The 13043-nt window shown below is 39.4% G+C and overlaps 9 non-coding genes across 9 annotated transcripts; all 9 read right to left on the bottom strand.

Moving 5' to 3' along the window:
• Positions 1-1274: 1274 nt before the first annotated feature.
• Positions 1275-1347, bottom strand: TRNAR-CCU (transfer RNA arginine (anticodon CCU)). The gene has a single exon. It is a non-coding gene; the product is annotated as a tRNA-Arg (tRNA).
• An 804-nt stretch (positions 1348-2151) lies between these two features.
• Positions 2152-2224, bottom strand: TRNAR-UCG (transfer RNA arginine (anticodon UCG)). The gene has a single exon. It is a non-coding gene; the product is annotated as a tRNA-Arg (tRNA).
• Positions 2225-3741: 1517 nt separating this feature from the next.
• Positions 3742-3814, bottom strand: TRNAR-UCG (transfer RNA arginine (anticodon UCG)). The gene has a single exon. It is a non-coding gene; the product is annotated as a tRNA-Arg (tRNA).
• A 1520-nt stretch (positions 3815-5334) lies between these two features.
• TRNAR-UCG (transfer RNA arginine (anticodon UCG)) lies at positions 5335-5407 on the bottom strand. The gene has a single exon. It is a non-coding gene; the product is annotated as a tRNA-Arg (tRNA).
• Positions 5408-6924: 1517 nt separating this feature from the next.
• TRNAR-UCG (transfer RNA arginine (anticodon UCG)) lies at positions 6925-6997 on the bottom strand. The gene has a single exon. It is a non-coding gene; the product is annotated as a tRNA-Arg (tRNA).
• Positions 6998-8516: 1519 nt separating this feature from the next.
• On the bottom strand, positions 8517-8589 carry TRNAR-UCG (transfer RNA arginine (anticodon UCG)). Its single transcript has one exon. It is a non-coding gene; the product is annotated as a tRNA-Arg (tRNA).
• Positions 8590-9233: 644 nt separating this feature from the next.
• TRNAR-CCU (transfer RNA arginine (anticodon CCU)) lies at positions 9234-9306 on the bottom strand. Its single transcript has one exon. It is a non-coding gene; the product is annotated as a tRNA-Arg (tRNA).
• Positions 9307-10109: 803 nt separating this feature from the next.
• On the bottom strand, positions 10110-10182 carry TRNAR-UCG (transfer RNA arginine (anticodon UCG)). The gene has a single exon. It is a non-coding gene; the product is annotated as a tRNA-Arg (tRNA).
• Positions 10183-11700: 1518 nt separating this feature from the next.
• On the bottom strand, positions 11701-11773 carry TRNAR-UCG (transfer RNA arginine (anticodon UCG)). Its single transcript has one exon. It is a non-coding gene; the product is annotated as a tRNA-Arg (tRNA).
• Between the last annotated feature and the right edge of the window lie 1270 nt (positions 11774-13043).

The raw sequence follows: 13043 nt of genomic DNA on the forward strand, positions 1-13043 counted from the left end.
CTCAATAAATTGGGCTTTGACAGTGGTATCAAGCCGTCCTTGTCTTCAGCAGGACACAGAAACAGGCACCAAGTCTCCTAACCAAGTTCAACCACACTCTGCAACTTAATAGACCAATGCTTTACAAATTAGCCAACTGTCATCAGCAAAGGCAGCCAATGTGCCAATCCTTTATAATTCTTCTGTAGTACTTTTCTTTCTCGTAGGCAAAATTAGCACTTTAACTGCACAAATCATACAGATTTTACACTTGAAGCACTCCATGAACACATACTTACACACCTTGCATTTCATCTACACACCCTTAAGCTAAAAACCCATTCTGTCAAGTCAAAATTCTGCAACCCTATTACATATTCAGTGCGTGTACATAGAAGCACTTCTTAATGCCACTAACATGGACAAGATTTTAGGCTGAAGATGCAATCTAAATGACTGTGCAGTATGTACTCCACTTAATGAATAATTAGGAATGAGAACATGATGGCTATAAGAGTATAGGAAGAGCCTGATTCCATTCTGAATGGAAAGCTTAGTTGTGTGACCATTGGCAAAAACAGACCACGAAGGGATTCAAAATCTCAATCTTCTGATCCGAAGTCAGACGCCTTATCCATTAGGCCACGCGGTCATATGTCCTGCTGTGCTTATTTTTATAATGTAGGTGGTATGCAAGGATGGGAAATATGATATTGATAGTTATTTAGGTTTACATCCCATTGTGTGTTTTCAGCTCCTTTCAATTAAAGCACTCTTTTGGAATCTATATAATGAAAATGTCATCAGTACGATAAGCTTTTGTTTTCTTTTTTGCATTTAAACCTCTTTCTTCATGAGATTAAAGCTCAGTTGTATGCTTTACATAGCTCTGGATATTTCCAGAAGTGGAGAGAAACTGTTTTGACAGTAGTACAAACTGCTCCTTCTGGATAGGCCAATTTACACACGCTCAAAGGTTGTATACGTTTCATGAATCCTGCCTTGCCCTATTCAAGTAGCTGAAAGCCTGTCACCACCTCTAGAAACAACAGTTACACCAATCCAATTCAAATCATTTTTTCCAAAGGAATATCTTCTGCCGGGTCAAAGTTGCATCTGACAAAGATAGGTGTTTAAAAATCTACTTTGTAGTTTCAGAACACCAACATGAGTCCGGAGAGTACAGAAGTAAAATGGTACCATTTCAAAGTTCCTAATACCTCATAAGCTTCTGAGCGGAAGCATGTAATAAATATATAAATTTTTCAAGAAAAGTAATACTGGATATTGGTTTTCACCTCAGATGGGACTCGAACCCACAATCCCTGGCTTAGGAGGCCAGTGCCTTATCCATTAGGCCACTGAGGCACAGATGAACACTTGCAGTCTAGAGGCATTATTTAAATGTATTCAATCGTCAAACACTGGTGTCTGCACACAGGACATTTCTCAGTTCTCTCCATAAGTAAACTTCCCATTTTCATCCTCTTCCATCCCCGACTTTAACACTCTGTTCTGTGCTATAATGGAGGCTCTGCATTTCGCGCAAGTGGAGAGAAATTGGAGGAGAACCACTTTCGACTCAACACTTCTTCTTTCCTGGATGCTTTTCTGAATAAACTGGGCTTTGACAGTGGTATCAAGCCGTCCTTGTCTTCAGCAGGACACAGAAACAGGCACCAAGTCTGCTAACCAAGTTCAACCACACTCTGCAACTTAATAGATCAATGCTTTCCAAATTAGCCAACTGTGTCATCAGCAAAGGCAGCCAATGTGCAAAACCTTTATAATTCTTCTGTAGTACTTTTCTTTCTCGTAGGCAAAATTAGCACTTTAACTGCACAAATCATACAGATTTTTACACTTGAAGCACTCCATGAACACATACTTACACACCTTGCATTTCATCTACACACCCTTAAGCTAAAAACCCATTCTGTCAAGTCAAAATTCTGCAACCCTATTACATATTCAGTGCGTGTACATAGAAGCACTTCTTAATGCCACTAACATGGACAAGATTTTAGGCTGAAGATGCAATCTAAATGACTGTGCAGTATGTACTCCACTTCATGAATAATTAGGAATGAGAACATGATGGCTATAAGAGTATTGGAAGAGCCTGCTTCCATTCTGCATGGAAAGCTGAGTTGTGTGACCATTAGCAAAATCCGACCATGAAGGGACTTGAACCCTCAATCTTCTGATCCGAAGTCAGACGCCTTACCCATTAGGCCACGCGGTCATATGTCCTGCTGTGCTTATTTTTATAATGTAGGTGGTATGCAAGGATGGGAAATATGATATTGATGGTTATTTAGGTTTACATCCCATTGTGTGTTTTCAGCTCCTTTCAATTAAATCACTCTTTTGTAATCTATATAATGAGAATGTCACCAGTACGATAAGCTTTTGCTTTCTTTTTTGCATTTAAACCTCTTTCTTCATGAGATTAAAGCTCAGTTGTATGCTTTACATAGCTCTGGATATTTCCAGAAGTGGAGAGAAACTGTTTTGACAGTAGTACAAACTGCTCCTTTCTGGATATGCCAATTTACAGACACTCAAAGGTTGTATACGTTTCATGCATCCTGACTTGCCCTATTCAAGTAGCTAAAAGCCTGTCACCACCTCTAGAAACAACAGTTACACCAATCCAATTCAAATCAATTTTTCCAAAGGAATATCTTCTGCCGGGTCAAAGTTGCATCTGACAAAGATAGCTGTTTAAAAATCTACTTTGTAGTTTCAGAACACCAACATGACTCTGAAGAGTACAGAAGTAAAATGGTACCATTTCAAAGTTCCTAATACCACATAAGCTTCTGAGCGGAAGCATGTAATAAATATATCAATTTTTCTGGAAAAGTAAGAGTGGATATTGGTTTTCACCTCAGATGGGACTCGAACCTACAATCCCTGGCTTGGGAGGCCAGTGCCTTATCCATTTGGCCACTGAGGCACAGATTAGCACTTGCAGTCTAGAGGGATTATTTAAATGTATTCAATCGTCAAACACTGGTGTCTGCACACAGGACATTTCTCAGTTCTCTCCATAAGTAAACTTCCCATTTTCATCCTCTTCCATCCCCGACTTTAACACTCTGTCTGTGCTATAATGGAAGCTCTGCATTTCGAGCAAGTGGAGAGAAATTGGAGGAGAACCACTTTCGACTCAACACTTCTTCTTTCCTGGATGCTTTTCTCAATAAATTGGGCTTTGACAGTGGTATCAAGCCGTCCTTGTCTTCAGCAGGACACAGAAACAGACACCAAGTCTCCTAGCCAAGTTCAACCACACTCTGCAACTTAATAGACCAATGCTTTACAAATTAGCCAACTGTCATCAGCAAAGGCAGCCAATGTGCCAATCCTTTATAATTCTTCTGTAGTACTTTTCTTTCTCGTAGGCAAAATTAGCACTTTAACTGCACAAATCATACAGATTTTACACTTCAAGCACTCCATGAACACATACTTACACACCTTGCATTTCATCTACACACCCTTAAGCTAAAAACCCATTCTGTCAAGTCAAAATTCTGCAACCCTATTACATATTCAGTGCGTGTACATAGAAGCACTTCTTAATGCCACTAACATGGACAAGATTTTAGGCTGAAGATGCAATCTAAATGACTGTGCAGTATGTACTCCACTTCATGAATAATTAGGAATGAGAACATGATGGCTATAAGAGTATAGGAAGAGCCTGATTCCATTCTGAATGGAAAGCTTAGTTGTGTGACCATTGGCAAAAACAGACCACGAAGGGATTCAAACCCTCAATCTTCTGATCCGAAGTCAGACGCCTTATCCATTAGGCCACGCGGTCATATGTCCTGCTGTGCTTATTTTTATAATGTAGGTGGTATGCAAGGATGGGAAATATGATATTGATAGTTATTTAGGTTTACATCCCATTGTGTGTTTTCAGCTCCTTTCAATTAAAGCACTCTTTTGGAATCTATATAATGAAAATGTCACCAGTACGATAAGCTTTTGTTTTCTTTTTTGCATTTAAACCTCTTTCTTCATGAGATTAAAGCTCAGTTGTATGCTTTACATAGCTCTGGATATTTCCAGAAGTGGAGAGAAACAGTTTTGACAGTAGTACAAACTGCTCCTTTCTGGATATGCCAATTTACACACGCTCAAAGGTTGTGTACGTTTCATGAATCCTGACTTGCCCTATTCAAGTAGCTGAAAGCCTGTCACCACCTCTAGAAACAACAGTTACACCAATCCAATTCAAATCATTTTTTCCAAAGGAATATCTTCTGCTGGGTCAAAGTTGCATCTGACAAAGATAGTTGTTAAAAAATCTACTTTGTAGTTTCAGAACACCAACATGACTCTGAAGAGTACAGAAGTAAAATTGTACCATTTCAAAGTTCCTAATACCACATAAGCTTCTGAGCATAAGCATGTAATAAATATATCAATTTCTCTGGAAAAGTAAGAGTGGATATTGGTTTTCACCTCAGATGGGACTCAAACCCACAATCCCTGCCTTGGGAGGCCAGTGCCTTATCCATTAGGCCACTGAGGCACAGATAAATACATGCACTCTAGAGGCATTATTTAAATGTATTCAATCGGCAAACACTGGTGTCTGCACACAGGACATTTCTCAGTTCTCTCCATAAGTAAACTTCCCATTTTCATCCTCTTCCATCCCCGACTTTAACACCCTTTTCTGTGCTATAATGGAGGCTCTGCATTTCGAGCAAGTGGGGAGAAATTGGAGGAGAACCACTTTTGACTCAACACTTCTTCTTTCCTGGATGCTTTTCTCAATAAACTGGGCTTTGACAGTGGTATCAAGCCTTCCTTGTCTTCAGCAGGACACAGAAACAGGCACCAAGTCTCCTAACCAAGTTCAACCACACTCTGCAACTTAACAGACCAACGCTTTACAAATTAGCCAACTGTGTCATCAGCAAAGGCAGCCAATGTACCAATCCCTTATAATTCTTCTGTAGTACTTTTCTTTCTCGTAGGCAAAATTAGCACTTTAACTGCACAAATCATACAGATTTTACACTTGAAGCACTCCATGAACACATACTTACACACCTTGCATTTCATCTACACACCCTTAAGCTAAAAACCCATTCTGTCAAGTCAAAATTCTGCAACCCTATTACATATTCAGTGCGTGTACATAGAAGCACTTCTTAATGCCACTAACATGGACAAGATTTTAGGCTGAAGATGCAATCTAAATGACTGTGCAGTATGTACTCCACTTCATGAATAATTAGGAATGAGAACATGATGGCTATAAGAGTATTGGAAGAGCCTGCTTCCATTCTGCATGGAAAGCTGAGTTGTGTGACCATTTGCAAAATCCGACCATGAAGGGACTTGAACCCTCAATCTTCTGATCCGAAGTCAGACGCCTTATCCATTAGGCCACGCGGTCATATGTCCTGCTGTGCTTATTTTTATAATGTAGGTGGTATGCAAGGATGGGAAATATGATATTGATAGTTATTTAGGTTTACATCCCATTGTGTGTTTTCAGCTCCTTTCAATTAAAGCACTCTTTTGTAATCTATATAATGAGAATGTCACCAGTACGATAAGCTTTTGTTTTCTTTTTTGCATTTAAACCTCTTTCTTCATGAGATTTAAGCTCAGTTGTATGCTTTACATAGCTCTGGATATTTCCAGAAGTGGAGAGAAACTGTTTTGACAGTAGTACAAACTGCTCCTTTCTGGATATGCCAATTTACAGACACTCAAAGGTTGTATACGTTTCATGCATCCTGACTTGCCCTATTCAAGTAGCTAAAAGCCTGTCACCACCTCTAGAAACAACAGTTACACCAATCCAATTCAAATCAATTTTTCCAAAGGAATATCTTCTGCCGGGTCAAAGTTGCATCTGACAAAGATAGCTGTTTAAAAATCTACTTTGTAGTTTCAGAACACCAACATGACTCTGAAGAGTACAGAAGTAAAATGGTACCATTTCAAAGTTCCTAATACCACATAAGCTTCTGAGCGGAAGCATGTAATAAATATATCAATTTTTCTGGAAAAGTAAGAGTGGATATTGGTTTTCACCTCAGATGGGACTCGAACCTACAATCCCTGGCTTGGGAGGCCAGTGCCTTATCCATTTGGCCACTGAGGCACAGATTAGCACTTGCAGTCTAGAGGGATTATTTAAATGTATTCAATCGTCAAACACTGGTGTCTGCACACAGGACATTTCTCAGTTCTCTCCATAAGTAAACTTCCCATTTTCATCCTCTTCCATCCCCGACTTTAACACTCTGTCTGTGCTATAATGGAAGCTCTGCATTTCGAGCAAGTGGAGAGAAATTGGAGGAGAACCACTTTCGACTCAACACTTCTTCTTTCCTGGATGCTTTTCTCAATAAATTGGGCTTTGACAGTGGTATCAAGCCGTCCTTGTCTTCAGCAGGACACAGAAACAGACACCAAGTCTCCTAACCAAGTTCAACCACACTCTGCAACTTAATAGACCAATGCTTTACAAATTAGCCAACTGTCATCAGCAAAGGCAGCCAATGTGCCAATCCTTTATAATTCTTCTGTAGTACTTTTCTTTCTCGTAGGCAAAATTAGCACTTTAACTGCACAAATCATACAGATTTTACACTTGAAGCACTCCATGAACACATACTTACACACCTTGCATTTCATCTACACACCCTTAAGCTAAAAACCCATTCTGTCAAGTCAAAATTCTGCAACCCTATTACATATTCAGTGCGTGTACATAGAAGCACTTCTTAATGCCACTAACATGGACAAGATTTTAGGCTGAAGATGCAATCTAAATGACTGTGCAGTATGTACTCCACTTCATGAATAATTAGGAATGAGAACATGATGGCTATAAGAGTATAGGAAGAGCCTGATTCCATTCTGAATGGAAAGCTTAGTTGTGTGACCATTGGCAAAAACAGACCACGAAGGGATTCAAACCCTCAATCTTCTGATCCGAAGTCAGACGCCTTATCCATTAGGCCACGCGGTCATATGTCCTGCTGTGCTTATTTTTATAATGTAGGTGGTATGCAAGGATGGGAAATATGATATTGATAGTTATTTAGGTTTACATCCCATTGTGTGTTTTCAGCTCCTTTCAATTAAAGCACTCTTTTGGAATCTATATAATGAAAATGTCACCAGTACGATAAGCTTTTGTTTTCTTTTTTGCATTTAAACCTCTTTCTTCATGAGATTAAAGCTCAGTTGTATGCTTTACATAGCTCTGGATATTTCCAGAAGTGGAGAGAAACAGTTTTGACAGTAGTACAAACTGCTCCTTTCTGGATATGCCAATTTACACACGCTCAAAGGTTGTGTACGTTTCATGAATCCTGACTTGCCCTATTCAAGTAGCTGAAAGCCTGTCACCACCTATAGAAACAACAGTTACACCAATCCAATTCAAATCATTTTTTCCAAAGGAATATCTTCTGCTGGGTCAAAGTTGCATCTGACAAAGATAGTTGTTAAAAAATCTACTTTGTAGTTTCAGAACACCAACATGACTCTGAAGAGTACAGAAGTAAAATTGTACCATTTCAAAGTTCCTAATACCACATAAGCTTCTGAGCGTAAGCATGTAATAAATATATCAATTTTTCTGGAAAAGTAAGAGTGGATATTGGTTTTCACCTCAGATGGGACTCAAACCCACAATCCCTGCCTTAGGAGGCCAGTGCCTTATCCATTAGGCCACTGAGGCACAGATAAACACATGCAGTCTAGAGGCATTATTTAAATGTATTCAATCGGCAAACACTGGTGTCTGCACACAGGACATTTCTCAGTTCTCTCCATAAGTAAACTTCCCATTTTCATCCTCTTCCATCCCCGACTTTAACACCCTTTTCTGTGCTATAATGGAGGCTCTGCATTTCGAGCAAGTGGGGAGAAATTGGAGGAGAACCACTTTTGACTCAACACTTCTTCTTTCCTGGATGCTTTTCTCAATAAACTGGGCTTTGACAGTGGTATCAAGCCTTCCTTGTCTTCAGCAGGACACAGAAACAGGCACCAAGTCTCCTAACCAAGTTCAACCACACTCTGCAACTTAACAGACCAACGCTTTACAAATTAGCCAACTGTGTCATCAGCAAAGGCAGCCAATGTACCAATCCCTTATAATTCTTCTGTAGTACTTTTCTTTCTCGTAGGCAAAATTAGCACTTTAACTGCACAAATCATACAGATTTTACACTTGAAGCACTCCATGAACACATACTTACACACCTTGCATTTCATCTACACACTCTTAAGCTAAAAACCCATTCTGTCAAGTCAAAATTCTGCAACCTATGACATATTCAGTGCGTGTACATAGAAGCACTTCCTAATGCCACTAACATGGACAAGATTTTAGGCTGAAGATGCAATCTAAATTACTGTGCAGTATGTACTCCACTTCATGAATAATTAGGAATGAGAACATGATGGCTATAAGAGTATTGGAAGAGCCTGCTTCCATTCTGAATGGAAAGCTGAGTTGTGTGACCATTGGCAAAAACAGACCACGAAGGGGCTCGAACCCTCAATCTTCTGATCCGAAGTCAGAAGCCTTATCCATTAGGCCACGCGGTCAAATGTACTGCTGTACTTATTTTTATAATGTAGGTGGTATGCAAGGATGGAAAATATGATATTGATAGTTATTTAGGTTTAGATCCCATTGTGTTTTTTCAGCTCCTTTCAATTAAAGCACTCTTTTGGAATCTATATAATGATAATGTCACCAGTACGATAAGCTTTTGTTTTCTTTTTGGCATTTAAACCTCTTTCTTCATGAGATTAAAGCTCAGTTGTATGCTTTACATAGCTCTGGATATTTCCAGAAGTGGAGAGAAACAGTTTTGACAGTAGTACAAACTTCTCCTTTCTGGATATGCCAATTTACACACGCTCAAAGGTTGTATACGTTTCATGAATCCTGACTTGCCCTATTCAAGTAGCTGAAAACCTGTCACCACCTCTATAAACAACAGTTACACCAATCCAGTTCAAATCATTTTTTCCAAAGGAATATCTTCTGCCGGGTCAAAGTTGCATCTGACAAAGATAGGTGTTTAAAAATCTACTTTGTAGTTTCAGAACACCAACATGACTCTGAAGAGTACAGAAGTAAAATGGTACCATTTCAAAGTTCTTAATACCACATAAGCTTCTGAGCGGAAGCATGTAATAAATACATCAATTTTTCTGGAAAAGTAAGAGTGGATATTGGTTTTCACCTCAGATGGGACTCGAACCCACGATCCCTGGCTAAGGAGGCCAGTGCCATATCCATTAGGCCACTGAGGCCCAGATGAACACTTGCAGTCTAGAGGCATTATTTAAATATATTCAATCGTCAAACACTGGTGTCTGCACACAGGACATTTCTCAGTTCTCTCCATAAGTAAACTTCCCATTTTCATCCTCTTCCATGCCCGACTTTAACACTCTGTTCTGTGCTATAATGGAGGCTCTGCATTTCGAGCAAGTGGAGAGAAATTGGAGGAGAACCACTTTCGACTCAACACTTCTTCTTTCCTGGATGCTTTTCTCAACAAACTGGCCTTTGACAGTGGTATCAAGCCATCCTTGTCTTCAGCAGGACACAGAAACAGGCACCAAGTCTCCTAACCAAGTTCAACCACACTCTGCAACTTAATATACCAATGCTTTACAAATTAGCCAACTGTGTCATCAGCAAAGGCAGCCAATGTGCCAATCCTTTATAATTCTTCTGTAGTACTTTTCTTTCTCGTAGGCAAAATTAGCACTTTAACTGCACAAATCATACAGATTTTACACTTGAAGCACTCCATGAACACATACTTACACACCTTGCATTTCATCTACACACCCTTAAGCTAAAAACCCATTCTGTCAAGTCAAAATTCTGCAACCCTATTACATATTCAGTGCGTGTACATAGAAGCACTTCTTAATGCCACTAACATGGACAAGATTTTAGGCTGAAGATGCAATCTAAATGACTGTGCAGTATGTACTCCACTTCATGAATAATTAGGAATGAGAACATGATGGCTATAAGAGTATTGGAAGAGCCTGCTTCCATTCTGCATGGAAAGCTGAGTTGTGTGACCATTTGCAAAATCCGACCATGAAGGGACTTGAACCCTCAATCTTCTGATCCGAAGTCAGACGCCTTATCCATTAGGCCACGCGGTCATATGTCCTGCTGTGCTTATTTTTATAATGTAGGTGGTATGCAAGGATGGGAAATATGATATTGATAGTTATTTAGGTTTACATCCCATTGTGTGTTTTCAGCTCCTTTCAATTAAAGCACTCTTTTGTAATCTATATAATGAGAATGTCACCAGTACGATAAGCTTTTGCTTTCTTTTTTGCATTTAAACCTCTTTCTTCATGAGATTTAAGCTCAGTTGTATGCTTTACATAGCTCTGGATATTTCCAGAAGTGGAGAGAAACTGTTTTGACAGTAGTACAAACTGCTCCTTTCTGGATATGCCAATTTACAGACACTCAAAGGTTGTATACGTTTCATGCATCCTGACTTGCCCTATTCAAGTAGCTAAAAGCCTGTCACCACCTCTAGAAACAACAGTTACACCAATCCAATTCAAATCAATTTTTCCAAAGGAATATCTTCTGCCGGGTCAAAGTTGCATCTGACAAAGATAGCTGTTTAAAAATCTACTTTGTAGTTTCAGAACACCAACATGACTCTGAAGAGTACAGAAGTAAAATGGTACCATTTCAAAGTTCCTAATACCACATAAGCTTCTGAGCGGAAGCATGTAATAAATATATCAATTTTTCTGGAAAAGTAAGAGTGGATATTGGTTTTCACCTCAGATGGGACTCAAACCTACAATCCCTGGCTTAGGAGGCCAGTGCCTTATCCATTAGGCCACTGAGGCACAGATAAGCACTTGCAGTCTAGAGGGATTATTTAAATGTATTCAATCGTCAAACACTGGTGTCTGCACACAGGACATTTCTCAGTTCTCTCCATAAGTAAACTTCCCATTTTCATCCTCTTCCATCCCCGACTTTAGCACTCTGTTCTGTGCTATAATGGAGGCTCTGCATTTCGAGCAAGTGGAGAGAAATTGGAGGAGAACCACTTTCGACTCAACACTTCTTCTTTCCTGGATGCTTTTCTCAATAAATTGGGCTTTGACAGTGGTATCAAGCCGTCCTTGTCTTCAGCAGGACACAGAAACAGGCACCAAGTCTCCTAACCAAGTTCAACCACACTCTGCAACTTAATAGACCAATGCTTTACAAATTAGCCAACTGTCATCAGCAAAGGCAGCCAATGTGCCAATCCTTTATAATTCTTCTGTAGTACTTTTCTTTCTCGTAGGCAAAATTAGCACTTTAACTGCACAAATCATACAGATTTTACACTTGAAGCACTCCATGAACACATACTTACACACCTTGCATTTCATCTACACACCCTTAAGCTAAAAACCCATTCTGTCAAGTCAAAATTCTGCAACCCTATTACATATTCAGTGCGTGTACATAGAAGCACTTCTTAATGCCACTAACATGGACAAGATTTTAGGCTGAAGATGCAATCTAAATGACTGTGCAGTATGTACTCCACTTCATGAATAATTAGGAATGAGAACATGATGGCTATAAGAGTATAGGAAGAGCCTGATTCCATTCTGAATGGAAAGCTTAGTTGTGTGACCATTGGCAAAAACAGACCACGAAGGGATTCAAACCCTCAATCTTCTGATCCGAAGTCAGACGCCTTATCCATTAGGCCACGCGGTCATATGTCCTGCTGAGCTTATTTTTATAATGTAGGTGGTATGCAAGGATGGGAAATATGATATTGATAGTTATTTAGGTTTACATCCCATTGTGTGTTTTCAGCTCCTTTCAATTAAATCACTCTTTTGGAATCTATATAATGAAAATGTCACCAGTACGATAAGCTTTTGTTTTCTTTTTTGCATTTAAACCTCTTTCTTCATGAGATTAAAGCTCAGTTGTATGCTTTACATAGCTCTGGATATTTCCAGAAGTGGAGAGAAACTGTTTTGACAGTAGTACAAACTGCTCCTTTCTGGATATGCCAATTTACACACGCTCAAAGGTTGTGTACGTTTCATGAATCCTGACTTGCCCTATTCAAGTAGCTGAAAGCCTGTCACCACCTCTAGAAACAACAGTTACACCAATCCAATTCAAATCATTTTTTCCAAAGGAATATCTTCTGCTGGGTCAAAGTTGCATCTGACAAAGATAGTTGTTAAAAAATCTACTTTGTAGTTTCAGAACACCAACATGACTCTGAAGAGTACAGAAGTAAAATTGTACCATTTCAAAGTTCCTAATACCACATAAGCTTCTGAGCGTAAGCATGTAATAAATATATCAATTTTTCTGGAAAAGTAAGAGTGGATATTGGTTTTCACCTCAGATGGGACTCAAACCCACAATCCCTGCCTTAGGAGGCCAGTGCCTTATCCATTATGCCACTGAGGCACAGATAAATACTTGCAGGCTAGAGGCATTATTTAAATGTATTCAATCGTCAAACACTGGTGTCTGCACACAGGACATTTCTCAGTTCTCTCCATAAGTAAACTTCCCATTTTCATCCTCTTCCATCCCCGACTTTAACACTCTGTTCTGTGCTATAATGGAGGCTCTGCATTTCGAGCAAGTGGGGAGAAATTGGAGGAGAACCACTTTTGACTCAACACTTCTTCTTTCCTGGATGCTTTTCTCAATAAACTGGGCTTTGACAGTGGTATCAAGCCTTCCTTGTCTTCAGCAGGACACAGAAACAGGCACCAAGTCTCCTAACCAAGTTCAACCACACTCTGCAACTTAACAGACCAACGCTTTACAAATTAGCCAACTGTGTCATCAGCAAAGGCAGCCAATGTACCAATCCCTTATAATTCTTCTGTAGTACTTTTCTTTCTCGTAGGCAAAATTAGCACTTTAACTGCACAAATCATACAGATTTTACACTTGAAGCACTCCATGAACACATACTTACACACCTTGCATTTCATCTACACACTCTTAA

This window comes from Lissotriton vulgaris, chromosome 5, assembly GCF_964263255.1.
Source record: "Lissotriton vulgaris chromosome 5, aLisVul1.2, whole genome shotgun sequence".
NCBI classification, from domain to species: domain Eukaryota; kingdom Metazoa; phylum Chordata; class Amphibia; order Caudata; family Salamandridae; genus Lissotriton; species Lissotriton vulgaris.